This window comes from Hemiscyllium ocellatum, chromosome 11 (assembly GCF_020745735.1).
Source record: "Hemiscyllium ocellatum isolate sHemOce1 chromosome 11, sHemOce1.pat.X.cur, whole genome shotgun sequence".
In the NCBI taxonomy this organism is placed as follows: Eukaryota; Metazoa; Chordata; class Chondrichthyes; order Orectolobiformes; family Hemiscylliidae; genus Hemiscyllium; species Hemiscyllium ocellatum.
The window spans coordinates 61,665,886-61,678,284 of record NC_083411.1 but is presented as its reverse complement, the minus strand read 5'-3'; the positions used below and the strand labels follow the sequence as shown (position 1 = coordinate 61,678,284).

The window sequence follows — 12,399 nt, the reverse complement described above, 5'->3', positions numbered from 1 at the left end:
TGTATTATCAGTGTTGTCTAAGGTTAGTACAGCCCTGAAACAGCTTCACGTCCAGACTCCTGCAGGATTTCAGTAAAGCTGACCAAAGAAATCTCTCAATGTGTGCTATACTATAACTGTTCAAACATGTTACTTTGAATCTGATGAGGCAAACTGAAATTCTATGGATTATTGTCGTGTACGTACATGACCTTCTGCCATTTTGGAGAAAGTCTGATTGGATTCCAATGTAGAATTCAATTCCTTTAGAGGCTCCCTCCAGGGGTAAGCCCTCGGATCAGGAGTATGGGTCAGAATTCATATAAGGTAATGTCGCAGTGAAATAAACCACCTGCGACAGAATAAATTATTAGATATTCCCATATTCCCATTTAAAGTATTCCACTTAACAGAACATATTAAAGCAATAGGATTTAATCGATGCAGAGAATGAAAAGAATAGAATTAGAGGAATAATAATCAGCTGGAGTACATATTGAAACTGAGATAGGTATGTAATGAAATTAAATCATACATTATTTTTCTAAGATATGATATATACTCATTGAAAAAGTTATATGTCAAGGGTAAGTTTTTAATTCAAAGATAAGGGAGTTTGCTGTCACGAGAGAGATATTGGAGAGAGATTGTAATCCATTCTGACCTATAAACAAGCTATTGTATTACTATATCGCAGACTGTCCCATCAACCAACCACCAACAGTAATGCAAGGGGATAATAGCTTGTAAGCAAACACGAGAAGCTGAACACATACCTTCACAGGTGTGCTGTTCTATATTGCTATCCAGTAAGTTTGCATCACAGCCATTCGGTTTCATATTCGAAGTGGGTAGTAGTACAAAAAATTTGTACTTTTGGGCTAAAGATCAGGGTTCAACACATGCATGAGGGAAACAAAATTCCCAGGAGTCCCTGTAGCAGTAACTGAAATCCTTAAAATGAGGGAGACATTGCAGGAATACTGCTGTTCTTTTCTCAGGAGAAAGATCCACAGATCTCCCTCAGGCCTGAAGTGCCAATTAAGTTTTATGAATCTCCCACTCTTCAATGAGACACTGTTAACATTACCTGGGAGATAAACCAGCCACTTCACAAATAATTTATAAGCTCTAATTTTATTGTTATAGAAATCTGTATTTTTATCATTGTTTTAATTCTACTCAGCACTAATCATTTACCTTTCCTGAAGATTTGATTCCTTTTGATAACACCGCCCCAATTATGAGCCAGGCCAGAAACAGACAGAGGGCTAAATACCAGACGATTTCCCCAGTCTCATCGAATGAACTTGTACGGCGTAAAACCACTTTACTGAACAAAATAACAATAGAAAACAGTTTGTCTAAGGTCAAATGTCTTTGCACAGAGACACCTTATAAGGTTAACAGGTTTTGTCTAGGTATTTTTCAATTATCCTGTTGAAAAAGTGTTATTACATATCTTTGGAGCAGATGGGAAATGAACTCAGACCTGCTGGCTCAGTTGAAGGGACATTACCACCACATCACAAGGGATCTTCAAGATTTTGTTCACACTGTGAACGCTGATGAAATTCCTCAGATTCTAATTTAATTCAAAAACAAACATTCATAAGAAATGATTCATTGACTGCTTTACCATGCACAGGAACCCTTCATTGACTTCCTGACTATAGATATGAATACAGGAATAGAGGAAGGCTATTTAACCCCTTGAGCCTGTCCTACCATTAAATGAGCTTGTGACTGATCTGGGACCTGACCTCCACCACCTCAGCTTCGCCCTCACTCCTTAATGAAATAGATCAAAGTCTGAGATGAATAAGGAAATCTAGCAACTCAGAGACACATGCTAAAGGCAAAACTGACCGACCCCAGCAACCTCTACATCTGGACAATGTTCCTTTTAATCACTGGAGAAAAATAGCAACTAACATGCTTACAGTGCACGGGCAGGATACATCCTCATGACTGATAACTTCACTAAACTAATAACTGTTTGATGAATTGGTAATATGATGAGTGTAAGCATTACTTAAATAATTCCTACTATTGTCAGTTTATTTGGCATATCAAAGTAGATAGTATCTGACAATGGATCGCAGATCTTTGTCAAACCAACCTAAGGCATGTGTGTCAAAGGAGGAGTGACTCATATCCACCTATCAGCTTACTATCCGAGGTTCAGAAAAGATTTACAAGGATGTTGCCATGGTTGGAGAATTTGAGCTGTAGAGAGAGGTTGAATAGGCTGCGGTTGTTTTCCCTTGAGCATCAGAGGCTGAGATTTATAAAATCATGAGGGGCATGGATAGGATAAATAGACAAGGTATTTTCCCTGGGGAGGGAGGCGTCTAGAACTGGAAGGCATAGGTTTAGAGTGAGAGGGAAAGATATAAAAGAGTCCAAAGAGGCAACTTTTTCATGCAAGTCATACATGTATGGAATGAGCTGCCAAAGGAAGTGGTGGAGGCTAGTACAATTGCAACATTTAAAAGGCATCTGGATGGGTATATGAATAGGAAAGTTATGGAAGGATATGGGTCCAGTGCTGGCAAGTGGGACGAGATTGGGTTGGGATATCTGGTCAGCATGGACAAGTTGAACTGAAAAGTCTGTTTCAGTGCTGTACATCTCGATGACTCTATTAATGTTGTTAATACTGTTTCAATATATTTTTATAATTATTAAAAGGACAACAGGTACCTGTATAAAACAGTTTCATTTGTCTGTTTGCGACCTCTTATCTTTGGAAAAAACGGTTATGTCAGGTTATATCTCAACATCAATGTGTGATATACCATTTCGAAAAAATGGTCATGATGCCAGCAATATATCATGGCATGTGACATAGTGGTACAAAGTTCTCAGTCTCCATCTTACTTACCTCTAGCCTCTTGCAGCATGACATGCTGAGAAACATACTACAGTACATTTGATTATTGAGCTCGAGTCCAAACGCACAATTGTCAGTGACTGTAGTGTACACTAGTAAATATGAGGAGCTATAACAAGTCTATTGAATTCTTTAGTACTGCATAACCCACATTTCATCTTTATGTTATAGGTGTGAATAAAAGTGTCACAGTGTGATAGTTGCAAATCACCAGCATTTCATGCCATATCAAGTCAAGGCCAGAAAGAGAGAATACCCAAGGAACTAATAATAAAAGGGAACTTAAGCTAATTAATATCAGCAGTGAAAAAGTATTGGAAAAAACTAAGTGATGAAAAGCCAATAGATTCCCAGGACCTAAAGGGGTACATCCTCATCTGAAAAGAGGTATCTACAGAGATAATGGACCAATGAGTGAATATGTTTCAGAATCCCTATGGTTTAGAATGGTCTCAGTGAAATTAGCAAATGTACCATTACTTTCCAAGAAAAAACAGGAAAGTGAAAATAGGAACTGACTGACCAGGCAGCTGACATCAATTGATGGAAAAATGTTTTAATGTTATTATCAAGAGAAACCTAACAACCCATTACAAACATATTATACGATACATATTTACTAAATGAAAATCATATTCAATTAATTTGTTAGATGCTTTCTTGGTTACAAATAATGAAGAATTTGGATTTTCAACGGTATTCAGTTATGTCGGAGAAAAGATTAGTGTACAAATAAAATGGTCATGGAGTTAAGGGGGCACATCAGCATGGATGGAGAATAGACAGCATGATTTCAAAAGGCAGATCATACTTGACTAACTTAATTGATAATTTTTAATGAAATAATGGATAATGCTGATGATGGAAATCCAATGTATGTTGTATATATCGATTTTAAAAATACATTTGATACATTAAAAAAACTGGTTAATAAAACTGATGCTTCTGATATAGGAGGACCTGTGTCCAACTGTGTTTTAAAATGGCTTAAATGTAGAATACAATGAATTATAGGAATTGGTTATTGTCATAGTGAAGGATAATATACAGTGGTGTATCCCAAGGATCAATACTGGATCCATGATTTGATTTGCGTTTACTCTAAATAGCCTGACTCCAGAATGCAGAATAGTACTTCAAGATCTTGCGGAAGAAACCAGACTTCAAGAATTGATGAGCAGTGACAATGATAGAAATTGCCTCCAACTTTAGACCATCAGACCATAAGACATAGAAGTGGAAGCAAGGCCATTTGGCCCATCGAGTCCACTCCGCCATTTAATCATACCTGATGAGCATTTCAACACCACTTACCCGCACACTCCTCGGAGGCCTTAATTCCTTGCGAAATCAAAAATTTATCAATCTCTGCCTTGAAGACATTTAACGTCCCAGCCTCCACTGTGCTCTGTGGCAATGAATTCCACAGGCCCACCACTCTCTGGCTGAAGACATGTCTCCTCATTTCCGTTCTGAATTGAACCCCTCTAATTCTAAAGTTGTGCCCACGGGTCCAAGTCTCCCCACCTAATGGAAACAACTTCCCAGAGTCCACACTTTTAAGCCATGCATTATCTTGCAAGTTTCTATTAAATCTCCCCTCAACCTTCTAAACTCTAAACAATCCCAGGATCCTCAGTGTTCATCGTATGTTAGGCCACCATTCCGGGGATTATCCAGGTGAATCTCCGCTGGACACGCTCCAGTGCAGTGAGTCCTTCCTGAGGTGTGGGGCCCAAAATTGGACAAACTACTCTAAATGGGGCCTAGCTAAAGTTTTATAAAGTCTCAGAAGCACATCACTGCTTTTACATTCCAGCCCTCTTGAGATAAATGACAACATTACATTTGCTTTCTTAATCACAGATTCAACCTGCAAATTAACCTTTAGAGAATCCTGGACTAGCACTTCCAGATCCCTTTACACTTTGGCTTTAGGAATTTTCTTACCATTTAGAAAATAGTCCATGCCTGTATTCTTTTTTCCAAAGTGCAAGACCTCACATTTGCTCACTTTGAATTTCATCAGCCAGTTCCTGGACCACTCTCCTAAACTGCCTAAATCTTTCTGCAGCCTCCCCACCTCCTCAGTACTACCTGCCTGTCCACATAACTTCCTAAGATCGTCAAGCTTCACCAGATTGCCACCAGTCCCTTCATTCAGATCATTAACATAAAGTGAACAGCTGTGGCCCCTACACCAAACCCTGCGGGACACTACTGGTCACTGGCTGCCATTCCGAAAAAGAACCTTTTATCCCAATTCTCTGCCTTCTATCAGACAGCCAATCCTCAATCCATGCCAGTAGCTCACCTCAAACACCATGGGCGCTCATCTTACTCAGCAGCCTCTCATGAGGCACCTTATCAAAGGCCTTTTGGAAGTCTAGATAGATTATTTTTACTGGGTTTCCCTGGTCTAACTTAATTGTTACCTCTTCAAAGTATTGAAAGGTTTGTCAGGCACAACCTCCCCTTACAAAATCCATGCTGACTTGTTCTAATCTGACCCTGCACTTCCAAGAATTTCGATGTGTCATCTTTAACAATGGATTCTAGAATTTTACCAACAACTTAGGTTAGGCTAATCGGCTTATAAATTTCCATCTTATGTCTTGATTCTTTCTTGAAGAAGGGGATAACAACAGCGATTTTCCAATCATCTGGGACTTTCACTGACACTAATCTTTGAAAGATCACAACCAACACCTCCGCTATTTCCTCTGAACTCTAGGATGTAGCCTATCGAGGCCAGGAGATTTAAGAATTTTTACATCTTTTAGCTTCTCTAGCATTTTCTCTTTTGTAATGGCTACCATACTCAACTCTGTCCCCTGACTCTCCTTAATTGTTAGGATATTACTCGTGTCTTCCACTGTGAAGATTGACGCAAAGTACTTATTAAGTTCTTCAGCTATTTCCTTATCTCCCAGCACTAGCCTTCCTACATCAATTTGGAGCAGCCTAATGTCTACTTTTGCCTCTCGTTTGTTTCTTATGTATTGAAGGAAACTTTTACTACCATTTCTAATATTACTGGCTAGTCTACCTTCATTTGATCCTTCCTTTCTTATTTCTCTTTTTGTTACTCTTTGTTTGTTTTTGTACTCTTCCCAATCTTCTGATTTCTGAGCGCTCCTGGCCACTTTATAGACTCTCTCTTTTTCTTTGACACATTTCTTGACTTCCTTTGTCAGCTATGGCTGTCTAATCACCCCCACCCCCTCACCCGATAATCTTTATTTTGCTTGGGATGAACCTCTGCACTGTGTCCTAAATTACATCCAGAAACTCCTGCCATTGTTGCTCTGTCTTCCCCACTAGGCTCTGCTTCCAGTCAATTTTCTTCAGTTCTTCTCTCATGTGCCTGTGATTATCTTTAATTAACTGTAACAACATTACATCCGATTTTGCCTTCTCTCTTTCAAACTGCAGACTGAAATCTACCATATTCTGTTCGCTGCCTCCTACGTGTTCCCTTACTATGCCTCATTACATAGCACTAAGTCCAGAATAGCCTGCTCCCTTGTGGGCTCCATCATCAGCTGTTCCAAAAAGCCATTCTCTAAGTATTCCATGAATTCCCTTTCTATGGATCCACCGGCAACATTATTCATCCAGTCCACCTACATATTGAAGTCCCCCTTGCCTTTCTGACATGTCCTGTCTATTTCCCAGTCCATCTTACGCTACTGGTCTTGACCACTGTTAAGAGGTCTGCACATAACTCCCATCATGTTTTTTTGACCTTTGAGGTTCCTCAACGCCACCCTCACAGACTCCAAATCATCTGACCTGAATGTCATTCAGTGCCATAGATTTAATTTCATTCTTAACTAACAAGGCAACCTGCCCCCTCCGCCCACCTCCCTGTCTTTTCGATAAGCTGTAAATCCTTGGATGTTTTACTGCCAGTCCTGAAACCCCTGTAATCACGTCTCTGTGATGCCTACATCATAATTATTCACAATGATTTGTGCCATTAATTCATCTACTTTGTTACGAATACTACGAGCATTCAGATGAAGCACCTTCATGATAATTTTCTTATCCTCATGATTTCTAGTAATAAATCCTAAGTTATCCTTCGTTTTTGCTTCATTCCTCGTCTGCCTTGAACTCAAACCCTGCACACATGCTAACTTGCTACTTTACATGGATGAGTTACAAATGCACAGATTTCATGTGTGATTTCATACTGAATGGCCCAAAAAGACCTGGACATTTCAGTTGTGGAAGTGACCAAGAAAAGAAACCCTGTTCAGCATCTGGAAGGGGCTGCTCTCCAATCATGTGTTGTTTCTCCCACATTTGCTACTGATAGGGTGACTAGTGCAGAAATGTGGGGGAGAAACAGCCTGTGATTGCAGGAGCAGTAAGCAGATGTGAGTGGGGGGCACATAATCTTGAGCACCACACCAGTAATGATGTGAGAGGCTGTTGGGGAGATGTTCCTCTGGGGGAAGAGACTGCCAATGAGAGAGGCAATGAGGAGACACTGATGGGAACAAGGCTGCCATGAGAAGATGTTGCTGTGGGGCAAGTGCTGCCAAGAAGACAGTGGTTTCTGTTGGTAGAGACTACAAGGGGGAAATGGCGTTGCTAGGAGAGAAAGGCTACAATGCAGAGGCCAGGAAGAAAAGAAGGTGTAAAGGGAAAAGGCTGTGAAGGGAACAGAACAGCTTTAAACTTGTCAATTAAAAATTTACTGTTGGTCAGAAAAATGTCAAGCCTCTGAGACAATCCTTGCAAATAAATGTGACGTCTTTAGCTTAAGACTGTGTAAATTCAAGACTGTACAGGAAAAAAAGCAGTGGATATTATTCTAATGCACACTATTATTTGGATAATTGAATACTGAATAGATTTATTTCAATAAAAACAGGTTTGTTTTTTGTGTTAACATCTCTCAAATTATTTTGCATACCATGAACACCTGAGATGCAAGGACTGTGTTAAAGTTAAACTTGCAATTTTTTTGTATGAACTGAGATCCCAAACAATGATAAACAGCTGCATTTTAATAGTGTTTTTCATGACTTTAAGATTTTTCAAAGTGTTAGTCAGTGAAGGAAACACTAGGGAAGTCTAATTAGATATTATAGTGGGAAGAAAAATAATCAAATAAGCAAAAAATTAATTTAGGGGAGTCTATGGCAAAGGTGCATAACCTGAAAATTAGAGACAGAACCTTCAGGAGTGAAATTAGGAAACATTTACATAAGGCAGCTGGAAGAAGTTTAGAACTCAAATATGCAAGTAAGAATTGATGCTTGATTAAAAGCAATGTTGGATAAATTGTTAAATTTAAATCTATCGAGTCTAAGATATAGTAAAAAGGATAATAACTGCCCGGTTAAAATCCTCCAACTTCAAGCATATCCAATGAAAATGTGTTGGTTGTGACTTCACCAGTGTGGATAGGGTAGGGTAATGATTTTCTGTGCTGCAGTGTTCGTCAGTTATTTTTGAAAGAAGCTTTAATTTCTAACTTCTGCCTATTGCCTTATACTGATTAAAATACTGCTGTGCTGACAATATTAATTCTTATCGTGGGTGCGCTGATTATATGTTTAATGGAGGATGATAATTGAGGACTCTTCAAATTCTGCTTTTAAGTTAGGTCTCAGTTCCATACTTGTCAACACGTGTACAGAAGATAATGTTACTGCCTGACTGCATCAACTAATGAAAGTGTGAGTGAGAATGGAAAAGGAACCCCTGAAAATCAAAAAAAACCATCAAAATGGAGCATTCAAAATCTAAAAGAAGCTTTTGAAAGAAAGATATTTGACCTCTGTGAAATGTTTATTCAGGCCAAATGGACAGGTAGATGGCAAATGGGATTTCATCCAAAGACACATGAAGTGATGCTTTTTGGCAGAAGTGATGAGTAGAGGTAATACAGATTTAATGGCATTGTTCGAAAGAGCTTACGTGATTAAAAGTTGTTGGCAGTTGTTTTGCATTGATCATTGAAGGCAGCAAGATATTGGAATGTAAATGTGAAGAATTGATTAATACAGACAGGAAGCAGACAGCAATGTTTTTAAATTGGCAGGCTGGCCAATAAAAAACAGAAGTCAAAGAAATGTGTCAGTGTAGTTCAATTCCCTGAAGGGTGTGCAGCATTGAGGTATTCATGCCACTCCCTAGTTCATCAGATCATGGTAATGTATTCCTTATATCCACCTGAGCCATCCTGGGCCATCACAGCATCCCCAATTCCAGCTGCCTCCTCAAATAATAACTCATTCTTTCATCTCTTCACCTCTGAGACATTACCCTTTGGTAAAGTCAGGTTGTGGAAGACATGCAAACAACTATGATGCCGGACACATTGTTTATAGTCTACAGCACGGTACTTCATCGGTCAAAGTATCTTCCTCAGTAGCCCTATTGTGATGGTTTTGTGCCTTTAAGAGAGATGTATTATCTGCTGTTTCTCTTGCAGAGAGGTGTTGCCACAGAGACCAGACTGTCTGCTGCAGGCAGACAGTTGGTAAATAGTTTGGCAATATCCCTCAGTGTTTTTTTTCATGAGACAAAAGAGGCATAAATGGGTGAAGGGTTCATACAGACCCAGGAAAGGTTTAGCTTTTCTTTTAGTTCATGAGATGGTTTCTTCTGCTGCTGAGCTAACAGCTTGACTTCTCTGCTGTTAGAGTCTTAGGTGAAAGGCTTCCTCTTTGAAATAATATCAGGTAGACTATTTCCTTCAGTATTTTGTTCCGTTGGACAGGAGAGAGGCAGCACATGACAACTTCAACTGTTTTACTAAATTGCCTTGTCAAGTGTGTGTTTATGGGATGCTCCTTATATTGGAACAGTTGATAATGTTTTACTTAAGTACGAATCATCCTGTTAAGTATTTCAAAACAGTTAAAGTTATGCCATTTATTTTTGTATTTTAATTGCGTCATAAGGATAATATTTGTTTGATTAATGCCGAGTAGTCGACTAATCAAATCAAATCTGGAAGACAGCACCTTACACTAGCCTGGAAATAAATATTAAAGGTAGGGTCGAGGCTATCTCTTTACTATATCTTAGAAGGGTCTGGTCTCGTCCATAATACTGTGGTCTGCTTTAGAATGACCCCTGTGGAAGCACGCACAGTGCAGTACAACAACCCCACATCAGTCTGTGGATCCTCATGGGTGTCTACTGTATAAACTAACACTCTGAAAGAGCTAATGTTTGAGCTACATTGATCTCCACCCAATCTGCTGATGTCCCACAATTCTGGGTTAGGAATCAATTGGAGTCTGAACTGGTCTCCTGATGGAGATACACATGTCTTTGCTGCATATGGCTGATAATAAATCAAAATGCATTAAGGATTAGTGTAACCTGTACGTAGTTACTGTCATGTAATAAAATACACTGTGTAAGCTAAGGCAAGTGCTGAGACTTACTCATGATCCATCGTACTCATAACTTGCTGGTGAGATAACTAACCCAGCACCTGAAAGTGGAGAAATTATTTGTTGAAGGTTAATTAAACAGTGAGAATGTGACTTTTTTGCCTCTCACCCGATCAAGTTCACCCATCTACCAATCTTTTCACCAGCTCTGAGAACAGAATATCCCACCCTTTATTTTGTTTGACTGAAGAATCGAGAACATGGAAGTCTAGCCTCAGGATAAAAGGTCACTTTCTGAGCACTAGGCTAAGCAGACATTCATCAGATTGTGTTGAACGCCAGGCTGGAGGAGCCTCTATGTATTCTTTCTGCCCTTGTTACATATTTCAGTTTTGTCACTGATGTTAAGGGCAAAACTCTATATAAATCTAAGTAGTTGTTGTTAACATCCTTTTAAAACTATATTCCAGGGTCCGAATGGTATTAAGGGAGACTAAATTTGGTATTGTTTTCAATATTGTCTCTCATTCTACTCATTTTTTATAGGAATAAAGCTTTGTTAAATAGTCAATGCTGATGTGATTCCCTTGTGGGCTGATTTGGTTTGAAGGAGTTCCTGACGGTGCTTCATTGACAGCCTGACATTGCTCTGTTAAAACTACCTGGGTTAGTCTCTCCCAGTGAATTCAGCTCCTTCCTCTCTGTTCACTCCCAAATTCCCTAATAAATTTCCCTGGATTATGGGTTAAACACAATACTATATTCAATTGATAATTCAAAGAAAGGGAGATCGGTCTTCAAACCCAAATATATAAGAAAATAAATATTTGTTTGATAAAATCTACACTGCTTAAATTCCTGTTAAAAGGAAAGCTGCAGTGTTACAAACCAGGGAAATACAAACTAAAGCAGGAGCCCCTGTTAGTATACAAGAGGAGAATAATGTAAATCTTGACTGCAATCAAACAGCTTCTCTCTCATTTACCAACGAACTATCCCAGGAGGAGTTGTTGGCCCAGCTATGCAGATTAGAGGTGTAGCTCTCTGAAATGTACTTACTCCTCGTATTGCTCACTCGGACCATGGTGAGGAATGGAGATTTCTGATCCATTTCGACAAGTTTCATGGTTTGTCTGCAGCCATGTTATATTAACAATTTCAAAATATCCATTGTCCAGAGAGAAATTGCAGATTGGATCTGGAAATTATGGAACAAGTTGTTAAAGGATAATTTACTTACTTAGGATGTACAGATTATTAGGAGGGCAGGCATTAACTGCTAATCTTAGTTGTGCAGGTCATTAGGCCTCTTTAGATGGCAGTTAACGGACAACCATATTTGCTAAGATAAAACAGTTTATTATAGACCAGTCTGCCAATGAGGTACAGTCAACAATTCAAGAGCCTCCTGGTCATGTTCAACGAAGTCAACATTTTATTTCCAGTTTTTTGCTCAAATTCTTATATTTCAAATTCTAGTGATATAATTAAGGTCATTGTTCCACTCTGTCTGAATCAGTTTAATCCCTTTGCATGGCAACATTACAGATGGATCAGAACACAGAGTTATAGTCTGTACGCTGCACTCACACAGAGCCCAGCTCGGGCAAATCACTCTGTTTGCAATGGTCAATTTCACGGATTTTGAACTGCTTGTCACTGATAATATTCCATTCAATTATTAAACGTGACTTCAATAACTGTTAATTTATCACACAAGATTTCAGAACTGGCAAGAACATGGACAAGAGTATACTACAGGACTTCAACATATTTCCAATGAAGGCTCAGTGAAGAACTTAAACAGAAAGAGTGATTATTGAATGAACCTCTGAGTGCACACGATCAGGGTGCACAAACCTCTCGGCATCATATCATCCCATAAATAGCAACTGCAGTTTTGCCAATTTCCTTCTGTTTCTTCCTCCTATTTAGTAAACCTTGTTTCTACTACATTCTGGTTTGGAGACAGAATTTCAAACAGACACACAATGATTGGGCAATGAGAGCGGACGGACAGACTTGAAAGTAGAAGTTTTCAGAAAAATCAAAAGCAGCAACAGAAATGCACGGCATTGACAGAGAGCAGTGTTTTGGATGAAAATGAAATGTTTGCATTTAGGAAAAACAGGAAATGAAAGGCCATTAGTGAATAAT

The 12,399-nt window shown here is 39.0% G+C and overlaps 1 pseudogene; it reads right to left on the bottom strand.

Annotated features, from left to right (window-relative positions):
- The window catches only part of LOC132820029 (sodium- and chloride-dependent neutral and basic amino acid transporter B(0+)-like), a 41,740-nt pseudogene extending 40,921 nt beyond the window's left edge, over positions 1–819 (bottom strand).
- Between the last annotated feature and the right edge of the window lie 11,580 nt (positions 820–12,399).